The 23931-nt window shown below is 49.6% G+C and overlaps 22 non-coding genes across 22 annotated transcripts; all 22 read left to right on the top strand.

The window, feature by feature from the left end:
* Positions 1 to 541: 541 nt before the first annotated feature.
* On the top strand, positions 542 to 648 carry LOC131987337 (U6 spliceosomal RNA). The gene has a single exon (XR_009395801.1). It is a non-coding gene; the product is annotated as a U6 spliceosomal RNA (small nuclear RNA).
* A 991-nt stretch (positions 649 to 1639) lies between these two features.
* On the top strand, positions 1640 to 1746 carry LOC131987336 (U6 spliceosomal RNA). The gene has a single exon (XR_009395800.1). It is a non-coding gene; the product is annotated as a U6 spliceosomal RNA (small nuclear RNA).
* A 990-nt stretch (positions 1747 to 2736) lies between these two features.
* On the top strand, positions 2737 to 2843 carry LOC131987335 (U6 spliceosomal RNA). Its single transcript, XR_009395799.1, has one exon. It is a non-coding gene; the product is annotated as a U6 spliceosomal RNA (small nuclear RNA).
* Positions 2844 to 3834: 991 nt separating this feature from the next.
* On the top strand, positions 3835 to 3941 carry LOC131987334 (U6 spliceosomal RNA). The gene has a single exon (XR_009395798.1). It is a non-coding gene; the product is annotated as a U6 spliceosomal RNA (small nuclear RNA).
* Positions 3942 to 4932: 991 nt separating this feature from the next.
* LOC131987333 (U6 spliceosomal RNA) lies at positions 4933 to 5039 on the top strand. Its single transcript, XR_009395797.1, has one exon. It is a non-coding gene; the product is annotated as a U6 spliceosomal RNA (small nuclear RNA).
* A 991-nt stretch (positions 5040 to 6030) lies between these two features.
* LOC131987332 (U6 spliceosomal RNA) lies at positions 6031 to 6137 on the top strand. The gene has a single exon (XR_009395796.1). It is a non-coding gene; the product is annotated as a U6 spliceosomal RNA (small nuclear RNA).
* A 991-nt stretch (positions 6138 to 7128) lies between these two features.
* On the top strand, positions 7129 to 7235 carry LOC131987331 (U6 spliceosomal RNA). Its single transcript, XR_009395795.1, has one exon. It is a non-coding gene; the product is annotated as a U6 spliceosomal RNA (small nuclear RNA).
* Positions 7236 to 8226: 991 nt separating this feature from the next.
* Positions 8227 to 8333, top strand: LOC131987330 (U6 spliceosomal RNA). Its single transcript, XR_009395794.1, has one exon. It is a non-coding gene; the product is annotated as a U6 spliceosomal RNA (small nuclear RNA).
* A 990-nt stretch (positions 8334 to 9323) lies between these two features.
* On the top strand, positions 9324 to 9430 carry LOC131987328 (U6 spliceosomal RNA). The gene has a single exon (XR_009395792.1). It is a non-coding gene; the product is annotated as a U6 spliceosomal RNA (small nuclear RNA).
* A 991-nt stretch (positions 9431 to 10421) lies between these two features.
* On the top strand, positions 10422 to 10528 carry LOC131987327 (U6 spliceosomal RNA). The gene has a single exon (XR_009395791.1). It is a non-coding gene; the product is annotated as a U6 spliceosomal RNA (small nuclear RNA).
* A 990-nt stretch (positions 10529 to 11518) lies between these two features.
* On the top strand, positions 11519 to 11625 carry LOC131987288 (U6 spliceosomal RNA). The gene has a single exon (XR_009395757.1). It is a non-coding gene; the product is annotated as a U6 spliceosomal RNA (small nuclear RNA).
* Positions 11626 to 12616: 991 nt separating this feature from the next.
* LOC131987326 (U6 spliceosomal RNA) lies at positions 12617 to 12723 on the top strand. The gene has a single exon (XR_009395790.1). It is a non-coding gene; the product is annotated as a U6 spliceosomal RNA (small nuclear RNA).
* Positions 12724 to 13714: 991 nt separating this feature from the next.
* On the top strand, positions 13715 to 13821 carry LOC131987325 (U6 spliceosomal RNA). Its single transcript, XR_009395789.1, has one exon. It is a non-coding gene; the product is annotated as a U6 spliceosomal RNA (small nuclear RNA).
* A 991-nt stretch (positions 13822 to 14812) lies between these two features.
* Positions 14813 to 14919, top strand: LOC131987357 (U6 spliceosomal RNA). The gene has a single exon (XR_009395819.1). It is a non-coding gene; the product is annotated as a U6 spliceosomal RNA (small nuclear RNA).
* Positions 14920 to 15910: 991 nt separating this feature from the next.
* LOC131987324 (U6 spliceosomal RNA) lies at positions 15911 to 16017 on the top strand. The gene has a single exon (XR_009395788.1). It is a non-coding gene; the product is annotated as a U6 spliceosomal RNA (small nuclear RNA).
* A 991-nt stretch (positions 16018 to 17008) lies between these two features.
* LOC131987291 (U6 spliceosomal RNA) lies at positions 17009 to 17115 on the top strand. Its single transcript, XR_009395760.1, has one exon. It is a non-coding gene; the product is annotated as a U6 spliceosomal RNA (small nuclear RNA).
* Positions 17116 to 18106: 991 nt separating this feature from the next.
* On the top strand, positions 18107 to 18213 carry LOC131987323 (U6 spliceosomal RNA). The gene has a single exon (XR_009395787.1). It is a non-coding gene; the product is annotated as a U6 spliceosomal RNA (small nuclear RNA).
* A 991-nt stretch (positions 18214 to 19204) lies between these two features.
* Positions 19205 to 19311, top strand: LOC131987322 (U6 spliceosomal RNA). The gene has a single exon (XR_009395786.1). It is a non-coding gene; the product is annotated as a U6 spliceosomal RNA (small nuclear RNA).
* A 991-nt stretch (positions 19312 to 20302) lies between these two features.
* Positions 20303 to 20409, top strand: LOC131987356 (U6 spliceosomal RNA). Its single transcript, XR_009395818.1, has one exon. It is a non-coding gene; the product is annotated as a U6 spliceosomal RNA (small nuclear RNA).
* A 991-nt stretch (positions 20410 to 21400) lies between these two features.
* LOC131987321 (U6 spliceosomal RNA) lies at positions 21401 to 21507 on the top strand. The gene has a single exon (XR_009395785.1). It is a non-coding gene; the product is annotated as a U6 spliceosomal RNA (small nuclear RNA).
* A 991-nt stretch (positions 21508 to 22498) lies between these two features.
* LOC131987319 (U6 spliceosomal RNA) lies at positions 22499 to 22605 on the top strand. Its single transcript, XR_009395784.1, has one exon. It is a non-coding gene; the product is annotated as a U6 spliceosomal RNA (small nuclear RNA).
* Positions 22606 to 23596: 991 nt separating this feature from the next.
* Positions 23597 to 23703, top strand: LOC131987318 (U6 spliceosomal RNA). Its single transcript, XR_009395783.1, has one exon. It is a non-coding gene; the product is annotated as a U6 spliceosomal RNA (small nuclear RNA).
* Positions 23704 to 23931: the final 228 nt, after the last annotated feature.

Raw genomic sequence — 23931 nt, 5'->3', positions numbered from 1 at the left:
AATTCTCAATCCAAACCAGGGACTCCTACAACAAAACTCTGGCATGGCAAGCCCATACTGGCCATTGAAGACAGGCGACAGAAAAAGCTGGCCATGTCCCAAGTGGGAAAACAGATTCCTCAGGAAGAACTTTACCCGGTGCGGCCTTTCCTGGAGCTGATTCCACAAAGAGACACTCACGAGTCTGCTGGAGAGGCTCACAGTTTTCCTAGGGTCCATCGTAGGAGGGAATTGTTTTGGGCCCAAGTCCAGCCTACAGCCTGAGAGTAAAATTGAGCCCCGCCCCCTCCCAATTTTCAGGGCAATTGTGGCCTTATTATTGTTGTGAACTAAACATGCATGGATATGCAATAGGAAATACCAGGGAGTTTATACAAATTGCAAAGACCTTGATATCAACAAGAAAAAGCTACCCCCCTTGCTCTTGTGACAGTTGAGAGTATTGCCTCCCAGCATTTGCGTTGCTCAGGCCTTGACCGCCCTGAAGGGGTCATTCCGCCAGCAAGGGGTATAAAAGGCAATCACCCCGCTTAAGGACAGTGTGCTTGCTAAGGCAGCACATATGTCAAATTGGAAACGATACAGAGAAGATTAGCATGGCCCCTGCGCAAGGATGACACGCAAATTCGTGAAGCGTTTCCACATTTTCATCTACCTGTGTTCTTGAGCAGAGGGGATGCGTGTCCTGTACAAGTGACCACTGGAATTCAAGTGTTACTTCCCACATTTCCCAACCAAATTCGCGACACGCCGACTGCCAGGGGCAACGAGCGAGCACTGGTATCCAGCAACTCAGGGCTTTATGTGTTGTGTACAAGTAGTGGCAGTTCCCGGCATTCCACGCCGCAACCAAAGTCACAAGACTTTGAGTGAATGCCAGAGGCCAGGTGGTAGCATCTTGTACAGAGGGTGTAGCGAGGGTGTTGTGTCAGACTGGCATCTCTGCGCTAAAGAGTCCCTGACAGTGCTATGCGGGAAAGGTGATGTTAATCTTAGCCTTTGGTGTGGTGGGTGACCCAACAATGAGTCGGACCTACTAAACATGAAACTATCAAGAATCAAGCCAAGGCAGCAGGGGGCTGAACCAAACTCCAAACAAATTCTCAATCCAAACCAGGGACTCCTACAACAAAACTCTGGCATGGCAAGCCCATACTGGCCATTGAAGACAGGCGACAGAAAAAGCTGGCCATGTCCCAAGTGGGAAAACAGATTCCTCAGGAAGAACTTTACCCGGTGCGGCCTTTCCTGGAGCTGATTCCACAAAGAGACACTCACGAGTCTGCTGGAGAGGCTCACAGTTTTCCTAGGGTCCATCGTAGGAGGGAATTGTTTTGGGCCCAAGTCCAGCCTACAGCCTGAGAGTAAAATTGAGCCCCGCCCCCTCCCAATTTTCAGGGCAATTGTGGCCTTATTATTGTTGTGAACTAAACATGCATGGATATGCAATAGGAAATACCAGGGAGTTTATACAAATTGCAAAGACCTTGATATCAACAAGAAAAAGCTACCCCCCTTGCTCTTGTGACAGTTGAGAGTATTGCCTCCCAGCATTTGCGTTGCTCAGGCCTTGACCGCCCTGAAGGGGTCATTCCGCCAGCAAGGGGTATAAAAGGCAATCACCCCGCTTAAGGACAGTGTGCTTGCTAAGGCAGCACATATGTCAAATTGGAAACGATACAGAGAAGATTAGCATGGCCCCTGCGCAAGGATGACACGCAAATTCGTGAAGCGTTTCCACATTTTCATCTACCTGTGTTCTTGAGCAGAGGGGATGCGTGTCCTGTACAAGTGACCACTGGAATTCAAGTGTTACTTCCCACATTTCCCAACCAAATTCGCGACACGCCGACTGCCAGGGGCAACGAGCGAGCACTGGTATCCAGCAACTCAGGGCTTTATGTGTTGTGTACAAGTAGTGGCAGTTCCCGGCATTCCACGCCGCAACCAAAGTCACAAGACTTTGAGTGAATGCCAGAGGCCAGGTGGTAGCATCTTGTACAGAGGGTGTAGCGAGGGTGTTGTGTCAGACTGGCATCTCTGCGCTAAAGAGTCCCTGACAGTGCTATGCGGGAAAGGTGATGTTAATCTTAGCCTTTGGTGTGGTGGGTGACCCAACAATGAGTCGGACCTACTAAACATGAAACTATCAAGAATCAAGCCAAGGCAGCAGGGGGCTGAACCAAACTCCAAACAAATTCTCAATCCAAACCAGGGACTCCTACAACAAAACTCTGGCATGGCAAGCCCATACTGGCCATTGAAGACAGACGACAGAAAAAGCTGGCCATGTCCCAAGTGGGAAAACAGATTCCTCAGGAAGAACTTTACCCGGTGCGGCCTTTCCTGGAGCTGATTCCACAAAGAGACACTCACGAGTCTGCTGGAGAGGCTCACAGTTTTCCTAGGGTCCATCGTAGGAAGGAATTGTTTTGGGCCCAAGTCCAGCCTACAGCCTGAGAGTAAAATTGAGCCCCGCCCCCTCCCAATTTTCAGGGCAATTGTGGCCTTATTATTGTTGTGAACTAAACATGCATGGATATGCAATAGGAAATACCAGGGAGTTTATACAAATTGCAAAGACCTTGATATCAACAAGAAAAAGCTATCCCCTTGCTCTTGTGACAGTTGAGAGTATTGCCTCCCAGCATTTGCGTTGCTCAGGCCTTGACCGCCCTGAAGGGGTCATTCCGCCAGCAAGGGGTATAAAAGGCAATCACCCCGCTTAAGGACAGTGTGCTTGCTAAGGCAGCACATATGTCAAATTGGAAACGATACAGAGAAGATTAGCATGGCCCCTGCGCAAGGATGACACGCAAATTCGTGAAGCGTTTCCACATTTTCATCTACCTGTGTTCTTGAGCAGAGGGGATGCGTGTCCTGTACAAGTGACCACTGGAATTCAAGTGTTACTTCCCACATTTCCCAACCAAATTCGCAACACGCCGACTGCCAGGGGCAACGAGCGAGCACTGGTATCCAGCAACTCAGGGCTTTATGTGTTGTGTACAAGTAGTGGCAGTTCCCGGCATTCCACGCCGCAACCAAAGTCACAAGACTTTGAGTGAATGCCAGAGGCCAGGTGGTAGCATCTTGTACAGAGGGTGTAGCGAGGGTGTTGTGTCAGACTGGCATCTCTGCGCTAAAGAGTCCCTGACAGTGCTATGCGGGAAAGGTGATGTTAATCTTAGCCTTTGGTGTGGTGGGTGACCCAACAATGAGTCGGACCTACTAAACATGAAACTATCAAGAATCAAGCCAAGGCAGCAGGGGGCTGAACCAAACTCCAAACAAATTCTCAATCCAAACCAGGGACTCCTACAACAAAACTCTGGCATGGCAAGCCCATACTGGCCATTGAAGACAGGCGACAGAAAAAGCTGGCCATGTCCCAAGTGGGAAAACAGATTCCTCAGGAAGAACTTTACCCGGTGCGGCCTTTCCTGGAGCTGATTCCACAAAGAGACACTCACGAGTCTGCTGGAGAGGCTCACAGTTTTCCTAGGGTCCATCGTAGGAGGGAATTGTTTTGGGCCCAAGTCCAGCCTACAGCCTGAGAGTAAAATTGAGCCCCGCCCCCTCCCAATTTTCAGGGCAATTGTGGCCTTATTATTGTTGTGAACTAAACATGCATGGATATGCAATAGGAAATACCAGGGAGTTTATACAAATTGCAAAGACCTTGATATCAACAAGAAAAAGCTACCCCCCTTGCTCTTGTGACAGTTGAGAGTATTGCCTCCCAGCATTTGCGTTGCTCAGGCCTTGACCGCCCTGAAGGGGTCATTCCGCCAGCAAGGGGTATAAAAGGCAATCACCCCGCTTAAGGACAGTGTGCTTGCTAAGGCAGCACATATGTCAAATTGGAAACGATACAGAGAAGATTAGCATGGCCCCTGCGCAAGGATGACACGCAAATTCGTGAAGCGTTTCCACATTTTCATCTACCTGTGTTCTTGAGCAGAGGGGATGCGTGTCCTGTACAAGTGACCACTGGAATTCAAGTGTTACTTCCCACATTTCCCAACCAAATTCGCGACACGCCGACTGCCAGGGGCAACGAGCGAGCACTGGTATCCAGCAACTCAGGGCTTTATGTGTTGTGTACAAGTAGTGGCAGTTCCCGGCATTCCACGCCGCAACCAAAGTCACAAGACTTTGAGTGAATGCCAGAGGCCAGGTGGTAGCATCTTGTACAGAGGGTGTAGCGAGGGTGTTGTGTCAGACTGGCATCTCTGCGCTAAAGAGTCCCTGACAGTGCTATGCGGGAAAGGTGATGTTAATCTTAGCCTTTGGTGTGGTGGGTGACCCAACAATGAGTCGGACCTACTAAACATGAAACTATCAAGAATCAAGCCAAGGCAGCAGGGGGCTGAACCAAACTCCAAACAAATTCTCAATCCAAACCAGGGACTCCTACAACAAAACTCTGGCATGGCAAGCCCATACTGGCCATTGAAGACAGGCGACAGAAAAAGCTGGCCATGTCCCAAGTGGGAAAACAGATTCCTCAGGAAGAACTTTACCCGGTGCGGCCTTTCCTGGAGCTGATTCCACAAAGAGACACTCACGAGTCTGCTGGAGAGGCTCACAGTTTTCCTAGGGTCCATCGTAGGAGGGAATTGTTTTGGGCCCAAGTCCAGCCTACAGCCTGAGAGTAAAATTGAGCCCCGCCCCCTCCCAATTTTCAGGGCAATTGTGGCCTTATTATTGTTGTGAACTAAACATGCATGGATATGCAATAGGAAATACCAGGGAGTTTATACAAATTGCAAAGACCTTGATATCAACAAGAAAAAGCTATCCCCCTTGCTCTTGTGACAGTTGAGAGTATTGCCTCCCAGCATTTGCGTTGCTCAGGCCTTGACCACCCTGAAGGGGTCATTCCGCCAGCAAGGGGTATAAAAGGCAATCACCCCGCTTAAGGACAGTGTGCTTGCTAAGGCAGCACATATGTCAAATTGGAAACGATACAGAGAAGATTAGCATGGCCCCTGCGCAAGGATGACACGCAAATTCGTGAAGCGTTTCCACATTTTCATCTACCTGTGTTCTTGAGCAGAGGGGATGCGTGTCCTGTACAAGTGACCACTGGAATTCAAGTGTTACTTCCCACATTTCCCAACCAAATTCGCGACACGCCGACTGCCAGGGGCAACGAGCGAGCACTGGTATCCAGCAACTCAGGGCTTTATGTGTTGTGTACAAGTAGTGGCAGTTCCCGGCATTCCACGCCGCAACCAAAGTCACAAGACTTTGAGTGAATGCCAGAGGCCAGGTGGTAGCATCTTGTACAGAGGGTGTAGCGAGGGTGTTGTGTCAGACTGGCATCTCTGCGCTAAAGAGTCCCTGACAGTGCTATGCGGGAAAGGTGATGTTAATCTTAGCCTTTGGTGTGGTGGGTGACCCAACAATGAGTCGGACCTACTAAACATGAAACTATCAAGAATCAAGCCAAGGCAGCAGGGGGCTGAACCAAACTCCAAACAAATTCTCAATCCAAACCAGGGACTCCTACAACAAAACTCTGGCATGGCAAGCCCATACTGGCCATTGAAGACAGGCGACAGAAAAAGCTGGCCATGTCCCAAGTGGGAAAACAGATTCCTCAGGAAGAACTTTACCCGGTGCGGCCTTTCCTGGAGCTGATTCCACAAAGAGACACTCACGAGTCTGCTGGAGAGGCTCACAGTTTTCCTAGGGTCCATCGTAGGAGGGAATTGTTTTGGGCCCAAGTCCAGCCTACAGCCTGAGAGTAAAATTGAGCCCCGCCCCCTCCCAATTTTCAGGGCAATTGTGGCCTTATTATTGTTGTGAACTAAACATGCATGGATATGCAATAGGAAATACCAGGGAGTTTATACAAATTGCAAAGACCTTGATATCAACAAGAAAAAGCTACCCCCCTTGCTCTTGTGACAGTTGAGAGTATTGCCTCCCAGCATTTGCGTTGCTCAGGCCTTGACCGCCCTGAAGGGGTCATTCCGCCAGCAAGGGGTATAAAAGGCAATCACCCCGCTTAAGGACAGTGTGCTTGCTAAGGCAGCACATATGTCAAATTGGAAACGATACAGAGAAGATTAGCATGGCCCCTGCGCAAGGATGACACGCAAATTCGTGAAGCGTTTCCACATTTTCATCTACCTGTGTTCTTGAGCAGAGGGGATGCGTGTCCTGTACAAGTGACCACTGGAATTCAAGTGTTACTTCCCACATTTCCCAACCAAATTCGCAACACGCCGACTGCCAGGGGCAACGAGCGAGCACTGGTATCCAGCAACTCAGGGCTTTATGTGTTGTGTACAAGTAGTGGCAGTTCCCGGCATTCCACGCCGCAACCAAAGTCACAAGACTTTGAGTGAATGCCAGAGGCCAGGTGGTAGCATCTTGTACAGAGGGTGTAGCGAGGGTGTTGTGTCAGACTGGCATCTCTGCGCTAAAGAGTCCCTGACAGTGCTATGCGGGAAAGGTGATGTTAATCTTAGCCTTTGGTGTGGTGGGTGACCCAACAATGAGTCGGACCTACTAAACATGAAACTATCAAGAATCAAGCCAAGGCAGCAGGGGGCTGAACCAAACTCCAAACAAATTCTCAATCCAAACCAGGGACTCCTACAACAAAACTCTGGCATGGCAAGCCCATACTGGCCATTGAAGACAGGCGACAGAAAAAGCTGGCCATGTCCCAAGTGGGAAAACAGATTCCTCAGGAAGAACTTTACCCGGTGCGGCCTTTCCTGGAGCTGATTCCACAAAGAGACACTCACGAGTCTGCTGGAGAGGCTCACAGTTTTCCTAGGGTCCATCGTAGGAGGGAATTGTTTTGGGCCCAAGTCCAGCCTACAGCCTGAGAGTAAAATTGAGCCCCGCCCCCTCCCAATTTTCAGGGCAATTGTGGCCTTATTATTGTTGTGAACTAAACATGCATGGATATGCAATAGGAAATACCAGGGAGTTTATACAAATTGCAAAGACCTTGATATCAACAAGAAAAAGCTATCCCCCTTGCTCTTGTGACAGTTGAGAGTATTGCCTCCCAGCATTTGCGTTGCTCAGGCCTTGACCACCCTGAAGGGGTCATTCCGCCAGCAAGGGGTATAAAAGGCAATCACCCCGCTTAAGGACAGTGTGCTTGCTAAGGCAGCACATATGTCAAATTGGAAACGATACAGAGAAGATTAGCATGGCCCCTGCGCAAGGATGACACGCAAATTCGTGAAGCGTTTCCACATTTTCATCTACCTGTGTTCTTGAGCAGAGGGGATGCGTGTCCTGTACAAGTGACCACTGGAATTCAAGTGTTACTTCCCACATTTCCCAACCAAATTCGCGACACGCCGACTGCCAGGGGCAACGAGCGAGCACTGGTATCCAGCAACTCAGGGCTTTATGTGTTGTGTACAAGTAGTGGCAGTTCCCGGCATTCCACGCCGCAACCAAAGTCACAAGACTTTGAGTGAATGCCAGAGGCCAGGTGGTAGCATCTTGTACAGAGGGTGTAGCGAGGGTGTTGTGTCAGACTGGCATCTCTGCGCTAAAGAGTCCCTGACAGTGCTATGCGGGAAAGGTGATGTTAATCTTAGCCTTTGGTGTGGTGGGTGACCCAACAATGAGTCGGACCTACTAAACATGAAACTATCAAGAATCAAGCCAAGGCAGCAGGGGGCTGAACCAAACTCCAAACAAATTCTCAATCCAAACCAGGGACTCCTACAACAAAACTCTGGCATGGCAAGCCCATACTGGCCATTGAAGACAGGCGACAGAAAAAGCTGGCCATGTCCCAAGTGGGAAAACAGATTCCTCAGGAAGAACTTTACCCGGTGCGGCCTTTCCTGGAGCTGATTCCACAAAGAGACACTCACGAGTCTGCTGGAGAGGCTCACAGTTTTCCTAGGGTCCATCGTAGGAGGGAATTGTTTTGGGCCCAAGTCCAGCCTACAGCCTGAGAGTAAAATTGAGCCCCGCCCCCTCCCAATTTTCAGGGCAATTGTGGCCTTATTATTGTTGTGAACTAAACATGCATGGATATGCAATAGGAAATACCAGGGAGTTTATACAAATTGCAAAGACCTTGATATCAACAAGAAAAAGCTACCCCCCTTGCTCTTGTGACAGTTGAGAGTATTGCCTCCCAGCATTTGCGTTGCTCAGGCCTTGACCGCCCTGAAGGGGTCATTCCGCCAGCAAGGGGTATAAAAGGCAATCACCCCGCTTAAGGACAGTGTGCTTGCTAAGGCAGCACATATGTCAAATTGGAAACGATACAGAGAAGATTAGCATGGCCCCTGCGCAAGGATGACACGCAAATTCGTGAAGCGTTTCCACATTTTCATCTACCTGTGTTCTTGAGCAGAGGGGATGCGTGTCCTGTACAAGTGACCACTGGAATTCAAGTGTTACTTCCCACATTTCCCAACCAAATTCGCAACACGCCGACTGCCAGGGGCAACGAGCGAGCACTGGTATCCAGCAACTCAGGGCTTTATGTGTTGTGTACAAGTAGTGGCAGTTCCCGGCATTCCACGCCGCAACCAAAGTCACAAGACTTTGAGTGAATGCCAGAGGCCAGGTGGTAGCATCTTGTACAGAGGGTGTAGCGAGGGTGTTGTGTCAGACTGGCATCTCTGCGCTAAAGAGTCCCTGACAGTGCTATGCGGGAAAGGTGATGTTAATCTTAGCCTTTGGTGTGGTGGGTGACCCAACAATGAGTCGGACCTACTAAACATGAAACTATCAAGAATCAAGCCAAGGCAGCAGGGGGCTGAACCAAACTCCAAACAAATTCTCAATCCAAACCAGGGACTCCTACAACAAAACTCTGGCATGGCAAGCCCATACTGGCCATTGAAGACAGGCGACAGAAAAAGCTGGCCATGTCCCAAGTGGGAAAACAGATTCCTCAGGAAGAACTTTACCCGGTGCGGCCTTTCCTGGAGCTGATTCCACAAAGAGACACTCACGAGTCTGCTGGAGAGGCTCACAGTTTTCCTAGGGTCCATCGTAGGAAGGAATTGTTTTGGGCCCAAGTCCAGCCTACAGCCTGAGAGTAAAATTGAGCCCCGCCCCCTCCCAATTTTCAGGGCAATTGTGGCCTTATTATTGTTGTGAACTAAACATGCATGGATATGCAATAGGAAATACCAGGGAGTTTATACAAATTGCAAAGACCTTGATATCAACAAGAAAAAGCTATCCCCTTGCTCTTGTGACAGTTGAGAGTATTGCCTCCCAGCATTTGCGTTGCTCAGGCCTTGACCGCCCTGAAGGGGTCATTCCGCCAGCAAGGGGTATAAAAGGCAATCACCCCGCTTAAGGACAGTGTGCTTGCTAAGGCAGCACATATGTCAAATTGGAAACGATACAGAGAAGATTAGCATGGCCCCTGCGCAAGGATGACACGCAAATTCGTGAAGCGTTTCCACATTTTCATCTACCTGTGTTCTTGAGCAGAGGGGATGCGTGTCCTGTACAAGTGACCACTGGAATTCAAGTGTTACTTCCCACATTTCCCAACCAAATTCGCAACACGCCGACTGCCAGGGGCAACGAGCGAGCACTGGTATCCAGCAACTCAGGGCTTTATGTGTTGTGTACAAGTAGTGGCAGTTCCCGGCATTCCACGCCGCAACCAAAGTCACAAGACTTTGAGTGAATGCCAGAGGCCAGGTGGTAGCATCTTGTACAGAGGGTGTAGCGAGGGTGTTGTGTCAGACTGGCATCTCTGCGCTAAAGAGTCCCTGACAGTGCTATGCGGGAAAGGTGATGTTAATCTTAGCCTTTGGTGTGGTGGGTGACCCAACAATGAGTCGGACCTACTAAACATGAAACTATCAAGAATCAAGCCAAGGCAGCAGGGGGCTGAACCAAACTCCAAACAAATTCTCAATCCAAACCAGGGACTCCTACAACAAAACTCTGGCATGGCAAGCCCATACTGGCCATTGAAGACAGGCGACAGAAAAAGCTGGCCATGTCCCAAGTGGGAAAACAGATTCCTCAGGAAGAACTTTACCCGGTGCGGCCTTTCCTGGAGCTGATTCCACAAAGAGACACTCACGAGTCTGCTGGAGAGGCTCACAGTTTTCCTAGGGTCCATCGTAGGAGGGAATTGTTTTGGGCCCAAGTCCAGCCTACAGCCTGAGAGTAAAATTGAGCCCCGCCCCCTCCCAATTTTCAGGGCAATTGTGGCCTTATTATTGTTGTGAACTAAACATGCATGGATATGCAATAGGAAATACCAGGGAGTTTATACAAATTGCAAAGACCTTGATATCAACAAGAAAAAGCTATCCCCCTTGCTCTTGTGACAGTTGAGAGTATTGCCTCCCAGCATTTGCGTTGCTCAGGCCTTGACCGCCCTGAAGGGGTCATTCCGCCAGCAAGGGGTATAAAAGGCAATCACCCCGCTTAAGGACAGTGTGCTTGCTAAGGCAGCACATATGTCAAATTGGAAACGATACAGAGAAGATTAGCATGGCCCCTGCGCAAGGATGACACGCAAATTCGTGAAGCGTTTCCACATTTTCATCTACCTGTGTTCTTGAGCAGAGGGGATGCGTGTCCTGTACAAGTGACCACTGGAATTCAAGTGTTACTTCCCACATTTCCCAACCAAATTCGCGACACGCCGACTGCCAGGGGCAACGAGCGAGCACTGGTATCCAGCAACTCAGGGCTTTATGTGTTGTGTACAAGTAGTGGCAGTTCCCGGCATTCCACGCCGCAACCAAAGTCACAAGACTTTGAGTGAATGCCAGAGGCCAGGTGGTAGCATCTTGTACAGAGGGTGTAGCGAGGGTGTTGTGTCAGACTGGCATCTCTGCGCTAAAGAGTCCCTGACAGTGCTATGCGGGAAAGGTGATGTTAATCTTAGCCTTTGGTGTGGTGGGTGACCCAACAATGAGTCGGACCTACTAAACATGAAACTATCAAGAATCAAGCCAAGGCAGCAGGGGGCTGAACCAAACTCCAAACAAATTCTCAATCCAAACCAGGGACTCCTACAACAAAACTCTGGCATGGCAAGCCCATACTGGCCATTGAAGACAGACGACAGAAAAAGCTGGCCATGTCCCAAGTGGGAAAACAGATTCCTCAGGAAGAACTTTACCCGGTGCGGCCTTTCGTGGAGCTGATTCCACAAAGAGACACTCACGAGTCTGCTGGAGAGGCTCACAGTTTTCCTAGGGTCCATCGTAGGAAGGAATTGTTTTGGGCCCAAGTCCAGCCTACAGCCTGAGAGTAAAATTGAGCCCCGCCCCCTCCCAATTTTCAGGGCAATTGTGGCCTTATTATTGTTGTGAACTAAACATGCATGGATATGCAATAGGAAATACCAGGGAGTTTATACAAATTGCAAAGACCTTGATATCAACAAGAAAAAGCTATCCCCTTGCTCTTGTGACAGTTGAGAGTATTGCCTCCCAGCATTTGCGTTGCTCAGGCCTTGACCGCCCTGAAGGGGTCATTCCGCCAGCAAGGGGTATAAAAGGCAATCACCCCGCTTAAGGACAGTGTGCTTGCTAAGGCAGCACATATGTCAAATTGGAAACGATACAGAGAAGATTAGCATGGCCCCTGCGCAAGGATGACACGCAAATTCTTGAAGCGTTTCCACATTTTCATCTACCTGTGTTCTTGAGCAGAGGGGATGCGTGTCCTGTACAAGTGACCACTGGAATTCAAGTGTTACTTCCCACATTTCCCAACCAAATTCGCAACACGCCGACTGCCAGGGGCAACGAGCGAGCACTGGTATCCAGCAACTCAGGGCTTTATGTGTTGTGTACAAGTAGTGGCAGTTCCCGGCATTCCACGCCGCAACCAAAGTCACAAGACTTTGAGTGAATGCCAGAGGCCAGGTGGTAGCATCTTGTACAGAGGGTGTAGCGAGGGTGTTGTGTCAGACTGGCATCTCTGCGCTAAAGAGTCCCTGACAGTGCTATGCGGGAAAGGTGATGTTAATCTTAGCCTTTGGTGTGGTGGGTGACCCAACAATGAGTCGGACCTACTAAACATGAAACTATCAAGAATCAAGCCAAGGCAGCAGGGGGCTGAACCAAACTCCAAACAAATTCTCAATCCAAACCAGGGACTCCTACAACAAAACTCTGGCATGGCAAGCCCATACTGGCCATTGAAGACAGACGACAGAAAAAGCTGGCCATGTCCCAAGTGGGAAAACAGATTCCTCAGGAAGAACTTTACCCGGTGCGGCCTTTCCTGGAGCTGATTCCACAAAGAGACACTCACGAGTCTGCTGGAGAGGCTCACAGTTTTCCTAGGGTCCATCGTAGGAAGGAATTGTTTTGGGCCCAAGTCCAGCCTACAGCCTGAGAGTAAAATTGAGCCCCGCCCCCTCCCAATTTTCAGGGCAATTGTGGCCTTATTATTGTTGTGAACTAAACATGCATGGATATGCAATAGGAAATACCAGGGAGTTTATACAAATTGCAAAGACCTTGATATCAACAAGAAAAAGCTACCCCCCTTGCTCTTGTGACAGTTGAGAGTATTGCCTCCCAGCATTTGCGTTGCTCAGGCCTTGACCGCCCTGAAGGGGTCATTCCGCCAGCAAGGGGTATAAAAGGCAATCACCCCGCTTAAGGACAGTGTGCTTGCTAAGGCAGCACATATGTCAAATTGGAAACGATACAGAGAAGATTAGCATGGCCCCTGCGCAAGGATGACACGCAAATTCGTGAAGCGTTTCCACATTTTCATCTACCTGTGTTCTTGAGCAGAGGGGATGCGTGTCCTGTACAAGTGACCACTGGAATTCAAGTGTTACTTCCCACATTTCCCAACCAAATTCGCGACACGCCGACTGCCAGGGGCAACGAGCGAGCACTGGTATCCAGCAACTCAGGGCTTTATGTGTTGTGTACAAGTAGTGGCAGTTCCCGGCATTCCACGCCGCAACCAAAGTCACAAGACTTTGAGTGAATGCCAGAGGCCAGGTGGTAGCATCTTGTACAGAGGGTGTAGCGAGGGTGTTGTGTCAGACTGGCATCTCTGCGCTAAAGAGTCCCTGACAGTGCTATGCGGGAAAGGTGATGTTAATCTTAGCCTTTGGTGTGGTGGGTGACCCAACAATGAGTCGGACCTACTAAACATGAAACTATCAAGAATCAAGCCAAGGCAGCAGGGGGCTGAACCAAACTCCAAACAAATTCTCAATCCAAACCAGGGACTCCTACAACAAAACTCTGGCATGGCAAGCCCATACTGGCCATTGAAGACAGACGACAGAAAAAGCTGGCCATGTCCCAAGTGGGAAAACAGATTCCTCAGGAAGAACTTTACCCGGTGCGGCCTTTCCTGGAGCTGATTCCACAAAGAGACACTCACGAGTCTGCTGGAGAGGCTCACAGTTTTCCTAGGGTCCATCGTAGGAGGGAATTGTTTTGGGCCCAAGTCCAGCCTACAGCCTGAGAGTAAAATTGAGCCCCGCCCCCTCCCAATTTTCAGGGCAATTGTGGCCTTATTATTGTTGTGAACTAAACATGCATGGATATGCAATAGGAAATACCAGGGAGTTTATACAAATTGCAAAGACCTTGATATCACCAAGAAAAAGCTATCCCCCTTGCTCTTGTGACAGTTGAGAGTATTGCCTCCCAGCATTTGCGTTGCTCAGGCCTTGATCGCCCTGAAGGGGTCATTCCGCCAGCAAGGGGTATAAAAGGCAATCACCCCGCTTAAGGACAGTGTGCTTGCTAAGGCAGCACATATGTCAAATTGGAAACGATACAGAGAAGATTAGCATGGCCCCTGCGCAAGGATGACACGCAAATTCGTGAAGCGTTTCCACATTTTCATCTACCTGTGTTCTTGAGCAGAGGGGATGCGTGTCCTGTACAAGTGACCACTGGAATTCAAGTGTTACTTCCCACATTTCCCAACCAAATTCGCGACACGCCGACTGCCAGGGGCAACGAGCGAGCACTGGTATCCAGCAACTCAGGGCTTTATGTGTTGTGTACAAGTAGTGGCAGTTCCCGGCATTCCACGCCGCAACCAAAGTCACAAGACTTTGAGTGAATGCCAGAGGCCAGGTGGTAGCATCTTGTACAGAGGGTGTAGCGAGGGTGTTGTGTCAGACTGGCATCTCTGCGCTAAAGAGTCCCTGACAGTGCTATGCGGGAAAGGTGATGTTAATCTTAGCCTTTGGTGTGGTGGGTGACCCAACAATGAGTCGGACCTACTAAACATGAAACTATCAAGAATCAAGCCAAGGCAGCAGGGGGCTGAACCAAACTCCAAACAAATTCTCAATCCAAACCAGGGACTCCTACAACAAAACTCTGGCATGGCAAGCCCATACTGGCCATTGAAGACAGACGACAGAAAAAGCTGGCCATGTCCCAAGTGGGAAAACAGATTCCTCAGGAAGAACTTTACCCGGTGCGGCCTTTCCTGGAGCTGATTCCACAAAGAGACACTCACGAGTCTGCTGGAGAGGCTCACAGTTTTCCTAGGGTCCATCGTAGGAGGGAATTGTTTTGGGCCCAAGTCCAGCCTACAGCCTGAGAGTAAAATTGAGCCCCGCCCCCTCCCAATTTTCAGGGCAATTGTGGCCTTACTATTGTTGTGAACTAAACATGCATGGATATGCAATAGGAAATACCAGGGAGTTTATACAAATTGCAAAGACCTTGATATCAACAAGAAAAAGCTATCCCCCTTGCTCTTGTGACAGTTGAGAGTATTGCCTCCCAGCATTTGCGTTGCTCAGGCCTTGACCGCCCTGAAGGGGTCATTCCGCCAGCAAGGGGTATAAAAGGCAATCACCCCGCTTAAGGACAGTGTGCTTGCTAAGGCAGCACATATGTCAAATTGGAAACGATACAGAGAAGATTAGCATGGCCCCTGCGCAAGGATGACACGCAAATTCGTGAAGCGATTCCACATTTTCATCTACCTGTGTTCTTGAGCAGAGGGGATGCGTGTCCTGTACAAGTGACCACTGGAATTCAAGTGTTACTTCCCACATTTCCCAACCAAATTCGCGACACGCCGACTGCCAGGGGCAACGAGCGAGCACTGGTATCCAGCAACTCAGGGCTTTATGTGTTGTGTACAAGTAGTGGCAGTTCCCGGCATTCCACGCCGCAACCAAAGTCACAAGACTTTGAGTGAATGCCAGAGGCCAGGTGGTAGCATCTTGTACAGAGGGTGTAGCGAGGGTGTTGTGTCAGACTGGCATCTCTGCGCTAAAGAGTCCCTGACAGTGCTATGCGGGAAAGGTGATGTTAATCTTAGCCTTTGGTGTGGTGGGTGACCCAACAATGAGTCGGACCTACTAAACATGAAACTATCAAGAATCAAGCCAAGGCAGCAGGGGGCTGAACCAAACTCCAAACAAATTCTCAATCCAAACCAGGGACTCCTACAACAAAACTCTGGCATGGCAAGCCCATACTGGCCATTGAAGACAGACGACAGAAAAAGCTGGCCATGTCCCAAGTGGGAAAACAGATTCCTCAGGAAGAACTTTACCCGGTGCGGCCTTTCCTGGAGCTGATTCCACAAAGAGACACTCACGAGTCTGCTGGAGAGGCTCACAGTTTTCCTAGGGTCCATCGTAGGAGGGAATTGTTTTGGGCCCAAGTCCAGCCTACAGCCTGAGAGTAAAATTGAGCCCCGCCCCCTCCCAATTTTCAGGGCAATTGTGGCCTTACTATTGTTGTGAACTAAACATGCATGGATATGCAATAGGAAATACCAGGGAGTTTATACAAATTGCAAAGACCTTGATATCAACAAGAAAAAGCTATCCCCCTTGCTCTTGTGACAGTTGAGAGTATTGCCTCCCAGCATTTGCGTTGCTCAGGCCTTGACCGCCCTGAAGGGGTCATTCCGCCAGCAAGGGGTATAAAAGGCAATCACCCCGCTTAAGGACAGTGTGCTTGCTAAGGCAGCACATATGTCAAATTGGAAACGATACAGAGAAGATTAGCATGGCCCCTGCGCAAGGATGACACGCAAATTCGTGAAGCGTTTCCACATTTTCATCTACCTGTGTTCTTGAGCAGAGGGGATGCGTGTCCTGTACAAGTGACCACTGGAATTCAAGTGTTACTTCCCACATTTCCCAACCAAATTCGCGACACGCCGACTGCCAGGGGCAACGAGCGAGCACTGGTATCCAGCAACTCAGGGCTTTATGTGTTGTGTACAAGTAGTGGCAGTTCCCGGCATTCCACGCCGCAACCAAAGTCACAAGACTTTGAGTGAATGCCAGAGGCCAGGTGGTAGCATCTTGTACAGAGGGTGTAGCGAGGGTGTTGTGTCAGACTGGCATCTCTGCGCTAAAGAGTCCCTGACAGTGCTATGCGGGAAAGGTGATGTTAATCTTAGCCTTTGGTGTGGTGGGTGACCCAACAATGAGTCGGACCTACTAAACATGAAACTATCAAGAATCAAGCCAAGGCAGCAGGGGGCTGAACCAAACTCCAAACAAATTCTCAATCCAAACCAGGGACTCCTACAACAAAACTCTGGCATGGCAAGCCCATACTGGCCATTGAAGACAGACGACAGAAAAAGCTGGCCATGTCCCAAGTGGGAAAACAGATTCCTCAGGAAGAACTTTACCCGGTGCGGCCTTTCCTGGAGCTGATTCCACAAAGAGACACTCACGAGTCTGCTGGAGAGGCTCACAGTTTTCCTAGGGTCCATCGTAGGAGGGAATTGTTTTGGGCCCAAGTCCAGCCTACAGCCTGAGAGTAAAATTGAGCCCCGCCCCCTCCCAATTTTCAGGGCAATTGTGGCCTTATTATTGTTGTGAACTAAACATGCATGGATATGCAATAGGAAATACCAGGGAGTTTATACAAATTGCAAAGACCTTGATATCAACAAGAAAAAGCTATCCCCCTTGCTCTTGTGACAGTTGAGAGTATTGCCTCCCAGCATTTGCGTTGCTCAGGCCTTGACCGCCCTGAAGGGGTCATTCCGCCAGCAAGGGGTATAAAAAGCAATCACCCCGCTTAAGGACAGTGTGCTTGCTAAGGCAGCACATATGTCAAATTGGAAACGATACAGAGAAGATTAGCATGGCCCCTGCGCAAGTATGACACGCAAATTCGTGAAGCGTTTCCACATTTTCATCTACCTGTGTTCTTGAGCAGAGGGGATGCGTGTCCTGTACAAGTGACCACTGGAATTCAAGTGTTACTTCCCACATTTCCCAACCAAATTCGCGACACGCCGACTGCCAGGGGCAACGAGCGAGCACTGGTATCCAGCAACTCAGGGCTTTATGTGTTGTGTACAAGTAGTGGCAGTTCCCGGCATTCCACGCCGCAACCAAAGTCACAAGACTTTGAGTGAATGCCAGAGGCCAGGTGGTAGCATCTTGTACAGAGGGTGTAGCGAGGGTGTTGTGTCAGACTGGCATCTCTGCGCTAAAGAGTCCCTGACAGTGCTAAGCGGGAAAGGTGATGTTAATCTTAGCCTTTGGTGTGGTGGGTGACCCAACAATGAGTCGGACCTACTAAACATGAAACTATCAAGAATCAAGCCAAGGCAGCAGGGGGCTGAACCAAACTCCAAACAAATTCTCAATCCAAACCAGGGACTCCTACAACAAAACTCTGGCATGGCAAGCCCATACTGGCCATTGAAGACAGGCGACAGAAAAAGCTGGCCATGTCCAAAGTGGGAAAACACATTCCTCAGGAAGAACTTTACCCGGTGCGGCCTTTCCTGGAGCTGATTCCACAAAGAGACACTCACGAGTCTGCTGGAGAGGCTCACAGTTTTCCTAGGGTCCATCGTAGGAGGGAATTGTTTTGGGCCCAAGTCCAGCCTACAGCCTGAGAGTAAAATTGAGCCCCGCCCCCTCCCAATTTTCAGGGCAATTGTGGCCTTATTATTGTTGTGAACTAAACATGCATGGATATGCAATAGGAAATACCAGGGAGTTTATACAAATTGCAAAGACCTTGATATCAACAAGAAAAAGCTATCCCCCTTGCTCTTGTGACAGTTGAGAGTATTGCCTCCCAGCATTTGCGTTGCTCAGGCCTTGACCGCCCTGAAGGGGTCATTCCGCCAGCAAGGGGTATAAAAGGCAATCACCCCGCTTAAGGACAGTGTGCTTGCTAAGGCAGCACATATGTCAAATTGGAAACGATACAGAGAAGATTAGCATGGCCCCTGCGCAAGGATGACACGCAAATTCGTGAAGCGTTTCCACATTTTCATCTACCTGTGTTCTTGAGCAGAGGGGATGCGTGTCCTGTACAAGTGACCACTGGAATTCAAGTGTTACTTCCCACATTTCCAAACCAAATTCGCGACACGCCGACTGCCAGGGGCAACGAGCGAGCACTGGTATCCAGCAACTCAGGGCTTTATGTGTTGTGTACAAGTAGTGGCAGTTCCCGGCATTCCACGCCGCAACCAAAGTCACAAGACTTTGAGTGAATGCCAGAGGCCAGGTGGTAGCATCTTGTACAGAGGGTGTAGCGAGGGTGTTGTGTCAGACTGGCATCTCTGCGCTAAAGAGTCCCTGACAGTGCTATGCGGGAAAGGTGATGTTAATCTTAGCCTTTGGTGTGGTGGGTGACCCAACAATGAGTCGGACCTACTAAACATGAAACTATCAAGAATCAAGCCAAGGCAGCAGGGGGCTGAACCAAACTCCAAACAAATTCTCAATCCAAACCAGGGACTCCTACAACAAAACTCTGGCATGGCAAGCCCATACTGGCCATTGAAGACAGGCGACAGAAAAAGCTGGCCATGTCCCAAGTGGGAAAACAGATTCCTCAGGAAGAACTTTACCCGGTGCGGCCTTTCCTGGAGCTGATTCCACAAAGAGACACTCACGAGTCTGCTGGAGAGGCTCACAGTTTTCCTAGGGTCCATCGTAGGAGGGAATTGTTTTGGGCCCAAGTCCAGCCTACAGCCTGAGAGTAAAATTGAGCCCCGCCCCCTCCCAATTTTCAGGGCAATTGTGGCCTTATTATTGTTGTGAACTAAACATGCATGGATATGCAATAGGAAATACCAGGGAGTTTATACAAATTGCAAAGACCTTGATATCAACAAGAAAAAGCTATCCCCCTTGCTCTTGTGACAGTTGAGAGTATTGCCTCCCAGCATTTGCGTTGCTCAGGCCTTGACCGCCCTGAAGGGGTCATTCCGCCAGCAAGGGGTATAAAAGGCAATCACCCCGCTTAAGGACAGTGTGCTTGCTAAGGCAGCACATATGTCAAATTGGAAACGATACAGAGAAGATTAGCATGGCCCCTGCGCAAGGATGACACGCAAATTCGTGAAGCGTTTCCACATTTTCATCTACCTGTGTTCTTGAGCAGAGGGGATGCGTGTCCTGTACAAGTGACCACTGGAATTCAAGTGTTACTTCCCACATTTCCCAACCAAATTCGCGACACGCCGACTGCCAGGGGCAACGAGCGAGCACTGGTATCCAGCAACTCAGGGCTTTATGTGTTGTGTACAAGTAGTGGCAGTTCCCGGCATTCCACGCCGTAACCAAAGTCACAAGACTTTGAGTGAATGCCAGAGGCCAGGTGGTAGCATCTTGTACAGAGGGTGTAGCGAGGGTGTTGTGTCAGACTGGCATCTCTGCGCTAAAGAGTCCCTGACAGTGCTATGCGGGAAAGGTGATGTTAATCTTAGCCTTTGGTGTGGTGGGTGACCCAACAATGAGTCGGACCTACTAAACATGAAACTATCAAGAATCAAGCCAAGGCAGCAGGGGGCTGAACCAAACTCCAAACAAATTCTCAATCCAAACCAGGGACTCCTACAACAAAACTCTGGCATGGCAAGCCCATACTGGCCATTGAAGACAGACGACAGAAAAAGCTGGCCATGTCCCAAGTGGGAAAACAGATTCCTCAGGAAGAACTTTACCCGGTGCGGCCTTTCCTGGAGCTGATTCCACAAAGAGACACTCACGAGTCTGCTGGAGAGGCTCACAGTTTTCCTAGGGTCCATCGTAGGAGGGAATTGTTTTGGGCCCAAGTCCAGCCTACAGCCTGAGAGTAAAATTGAGCCCCGCCCCCTCCCAATTTTCAGGGCAATTGTGGCCTTACTATTGTTGTGAACTAAACATGCATGGATATGCAATAGGAAATACCAGGGAGTTTATACAAATTGCAAAGACCTTGATATCAACAAGAAAAAGCTATCCCCCTTGCTCTTGTGACAGTTGAGAGTATTGCCTCCCAGCATTTGCGTTGCTCAGGCCTTGACCGCCCTGAAGGGGTCATTCCGCCAGCAAGGGGTATAAAAGGCAATCACCCCGCTGAAGGACAGTGTGCTTGCTAAGGCAGCACATATGTCAAATTGGAAACGATACAGAGAAGATTAGCATGGCCCCTGCGCAAGGATGACACGCAAATTCGTGAAGCGCTTCCACATTTTCATCTACCTGTGTTCTTGAGCAGAGGGGATGCGAGTCCTGTACAAGTGACCACTGGAATTTAAGTGTTACTTCCCACATTTCCCAACCAAATTCGCGACACGCCGACTGCCAGGGGCAACGAGCGAGCACTGGTATCCAGCAACTCAGGGCTTTATGTGTTGTGTACAAGTAGTGGCAGTTCCCGGCATTCCACGCCGCAACCAAAGTCACAAGACTTTGAGTGAATGCCAGAGGCCAGGTGGTAGCATCTTGTACAGAGGGTGTAGCGAGGGTGTTGTGTCAGACTGGCATCTCTGCGCTAAAGAGTCCCTGACAGTGCTATGCGGGAAAGGTGATGTTAATCTTAGCCTTTGGTGTGGTGGGTGACCCAACAATGAGTCGGACCTACTAAACATGAAACTATCAAGAATCAAGCCAAGGCAGCAGGGGGCTGAACCAAACTCCAAACAAATTCTCAATCCAAACCAGGGACTCCTACAACAAAACTCTGGCATGGCAAGCCCATACTGGCCATTGAAGACAGGCGACAGAAAAAGCTGGCCATGTCCCAAGTGGGAAAACAGATTCCTCAGGAAGAACTTTACCCGGTGCGGCCTTTCCTGGAGCTGATTCCACAAAGAGACACTCACGAGTCTGCTGGAGAGGCTCACAGTTTTCCTAGGGTCCATCGTAGGAGGGAATTGTTTTGGGCCCAAGTCCAGCCTACAGCCTGAGAGTAAAATTGAGCCCCGCCCCCTCCCAATTTTCAGGGCAATTGTGGCCTTATTATTGTTGTGAACTAAACATGCATGGATATGCAATAGGAAATACCAGGGAGTTTATACAAATTGCAAAGACCTTGATATCAACAAGAAAAAGCTATCCCCCTTGCTCTTGTGACAGTTGAGAGTATTGCCTCCCAGCATTTGCGTTGCTCAGGCCTTGACCGCCCTGAAGGGGTCATTCCGCCAGCAAGGGGTATAAAAGGCAATCACCCCGCTTAAGGACAGTGTGCTTGCTAAGGCAGCACATATGTCAAATTGGAAACGATACAGAGAAGATTAGCATGGCCCCTGCGCAAGGATGACACGCAAATTCGTGAAGCGTTTCCACATTTTCATCTACCTGTGTTCTTGAGCAGAGGGGATGCGTGTCCTGTACAAGTGACCACTGGAATTCAAGTGTTACTTCCCACATTTCCCAACCAAATTCGCGACACGCCGACTGCCAGGGGCAACGAGCGAGCACTGGTATCCAGCAACTCAGGGCTTTATGTGTTGTGTACAAGTAGTGGCAGTTCCCGGCATTCCACGCCGCAACCAAAGTCACAAGACTTTGAGTGAATGCCAGAGGCCAGGTGGTAGCATCTTGTACAGAGGGTGTAGCGAGGGTGTTGTGTCAGACTGGCATCTCTGCGCTAAAGAGTCCCTGACAGTGCTATGCGGGAAAGGTGATGTTAATCTTAGCCTTTGGTGTGGTGGGTGACCCAACAATGAGTCGGACCTACTAAACATGAAACTATCAAGAATCAAGCCAAGGCAGCAGGGGGCTGAACCAAACTCCAAACAAATTCTCAATCCAAACCAGGGACTCCTACAACAAAACTCTGGCATGGCAAGCCCATACTGGCCATTGAAGACAGACGACAGAAAAAGCTGGCCATGTCCCAAGTGGGAAAACAGATTCCTCAGGAAGAACTTTACCCGGTGCGGCCTTTCCTGGAGCTGATTCCACAAAGAGACACTCACGAGTCTGCTGGAGAGGCTCACAGTTTTCCTAGGGTCCATCGTAGGAGGGAATTGTTTTGGGCCCAAGTCCAGCCTACAGCCTGAGAGTAAAATTGAGCCCCGCCCCCTCCCAATTTTCAGGGCAATTGTGGCCTTACTATTGTTGTGAACTAAACATGCATGGATATGCAATAGGAAATACCAGGGAGTTTATACAAATTGCAAAGACCTTGATATCATCAAGAAAAAGCTATCCCCCTTGCTCTTGTGACAGTTGAGAGTATTGCCTCCCAGCATTTGCGTTGCTCAGGCCTTGACCGCCCTGAAGGGGTCATTCCGCCAGCAAGGGGTATAAAAGGCAATCACCCCGCTTAAGGACAGTGTGCTTGCTAAGGCAGCACATATGTCAAATTGGAAACGATACAGAGAAGATTAGCATGGCCCCTGCGCAAGGATGACACGCAAATTCGTGAAGCGTTTCCACATTTTCATCTACCTGTGTTCTTGAGCAGAGGGGATGCGTGTCCTGTACAAGTGACCACTGGAATTCAAGTGTTACTTCCCACATTTCCCAACCAAATTCGCGACACGCCGACTGCCAGGGGCAACGAGCGAGCACTGGTATCCAGCAACTCAGGGCTTTATGTGTTGTGTACAAGTAGTGGCAGTTCCCGGCATTCCACGCCGCAACCAAAGTCACAAGACTTTGAGTGAATGCCAGAGGCCAGGTGGTAGCATCTTGTACAGAGGGTGTAGCGAGGGTGTTGTGTCAGACTGGCATCTCTGCGCTAAAGAGTCCCTGACAGTGCTATGCGGGAAAGGTGATGTTAATCTTAGCCTTTGGTGTGGTGGGTGACCCAACAATGAGTCGGACCTACTAAACATGAAACTATCAAGAATCAAGCCAAGGCAGCAGGGGGCTGAACCAAACTCCAAACAAATTCTCAATCCAAACCAGGGACTCCTACAACAAAACTCTGGCATGGCAAGCCCATACTGGCCATTGAAGACAGACGACAGAAAAAGCTGGCCATGTCCCAAGTGGGAAAACAGATTCCTCAGGAAGAACTTTACCCGGTGCGGCCTTTCCTGGAGCTGATTCCACAAAGAGACACTCACGAGTCTGCTGGAGAGGCTCACAGTTTTCCTAGGGTCCATCGTAGGAGGGAATTGTTTTGGGCCCAAGTCCAGCCTACAGCCTGAGAGTAAAATTGAGCCCCGCCCCCTCCCAATTTTCAGGGCAATTGTGGCCTTACTATTGTTGTGAACTAAACATGCATGGATATGCAATAGGAAATACCAGGGAGTTTATACAAATTGCAAAGACCTTGATATCAACAAGAAAAAGCTATCCCCCTTGCTCTTGTGACAGTTGAGAGTATTGCCTCCCAGCATTTGCGTTGCTCAGGCCTTGACCGCCCTGAAGGGGTCATTCCGCCAGCAAGGGGTATAAAAGGCAATCACCCCGCTTAAGGACAGTGTGCTTGCTAAGGCAGCACATATGTCAAATTGGAAACGATACAGAGAAGATTAGCATGGCCCCTGCGCAAGGATGACACGCAAATTCGTGAAGCGTTTCCACATTTTCATCTACCTGTGTTCTTGAGCAGAGGGGATGCGTGTCCTGTACAAGTGACCACTGGAATTCAAGTGTTACTTCCCACATTTCCCAACCAAATTCGCGACACGCCGACTGCCAGGGGCAACGAGCGAGCACTGGTATCCAGCAACTCAGGGCTTTATGTGTTGTGTACAAGTAGTGGCAGTTCCCGGCATTCCACGCCGCAACCAAAGTCACAAGACTTTGAGTGAATG

The sequence above is a fragment of the Centropristis striata genome, chromosome 15 (genome assembly GCF_030273125.1).
Source record: "Centropristis striata isolate RG_2023a ecotype Rhode Island chromosome 15, C.striata_1.0, whole genome shotgun sequence".
NCBI classification, from domain to species: domain Eukaryota; kingdom Metazoa; phylum Chordata; class Actinopteri; order Perciformes; family Serranidae; genus Centropristis; species Centropristis striata.
This window is presented reverse-complemented; position numbering and strand designations above follow the sequence as displayed.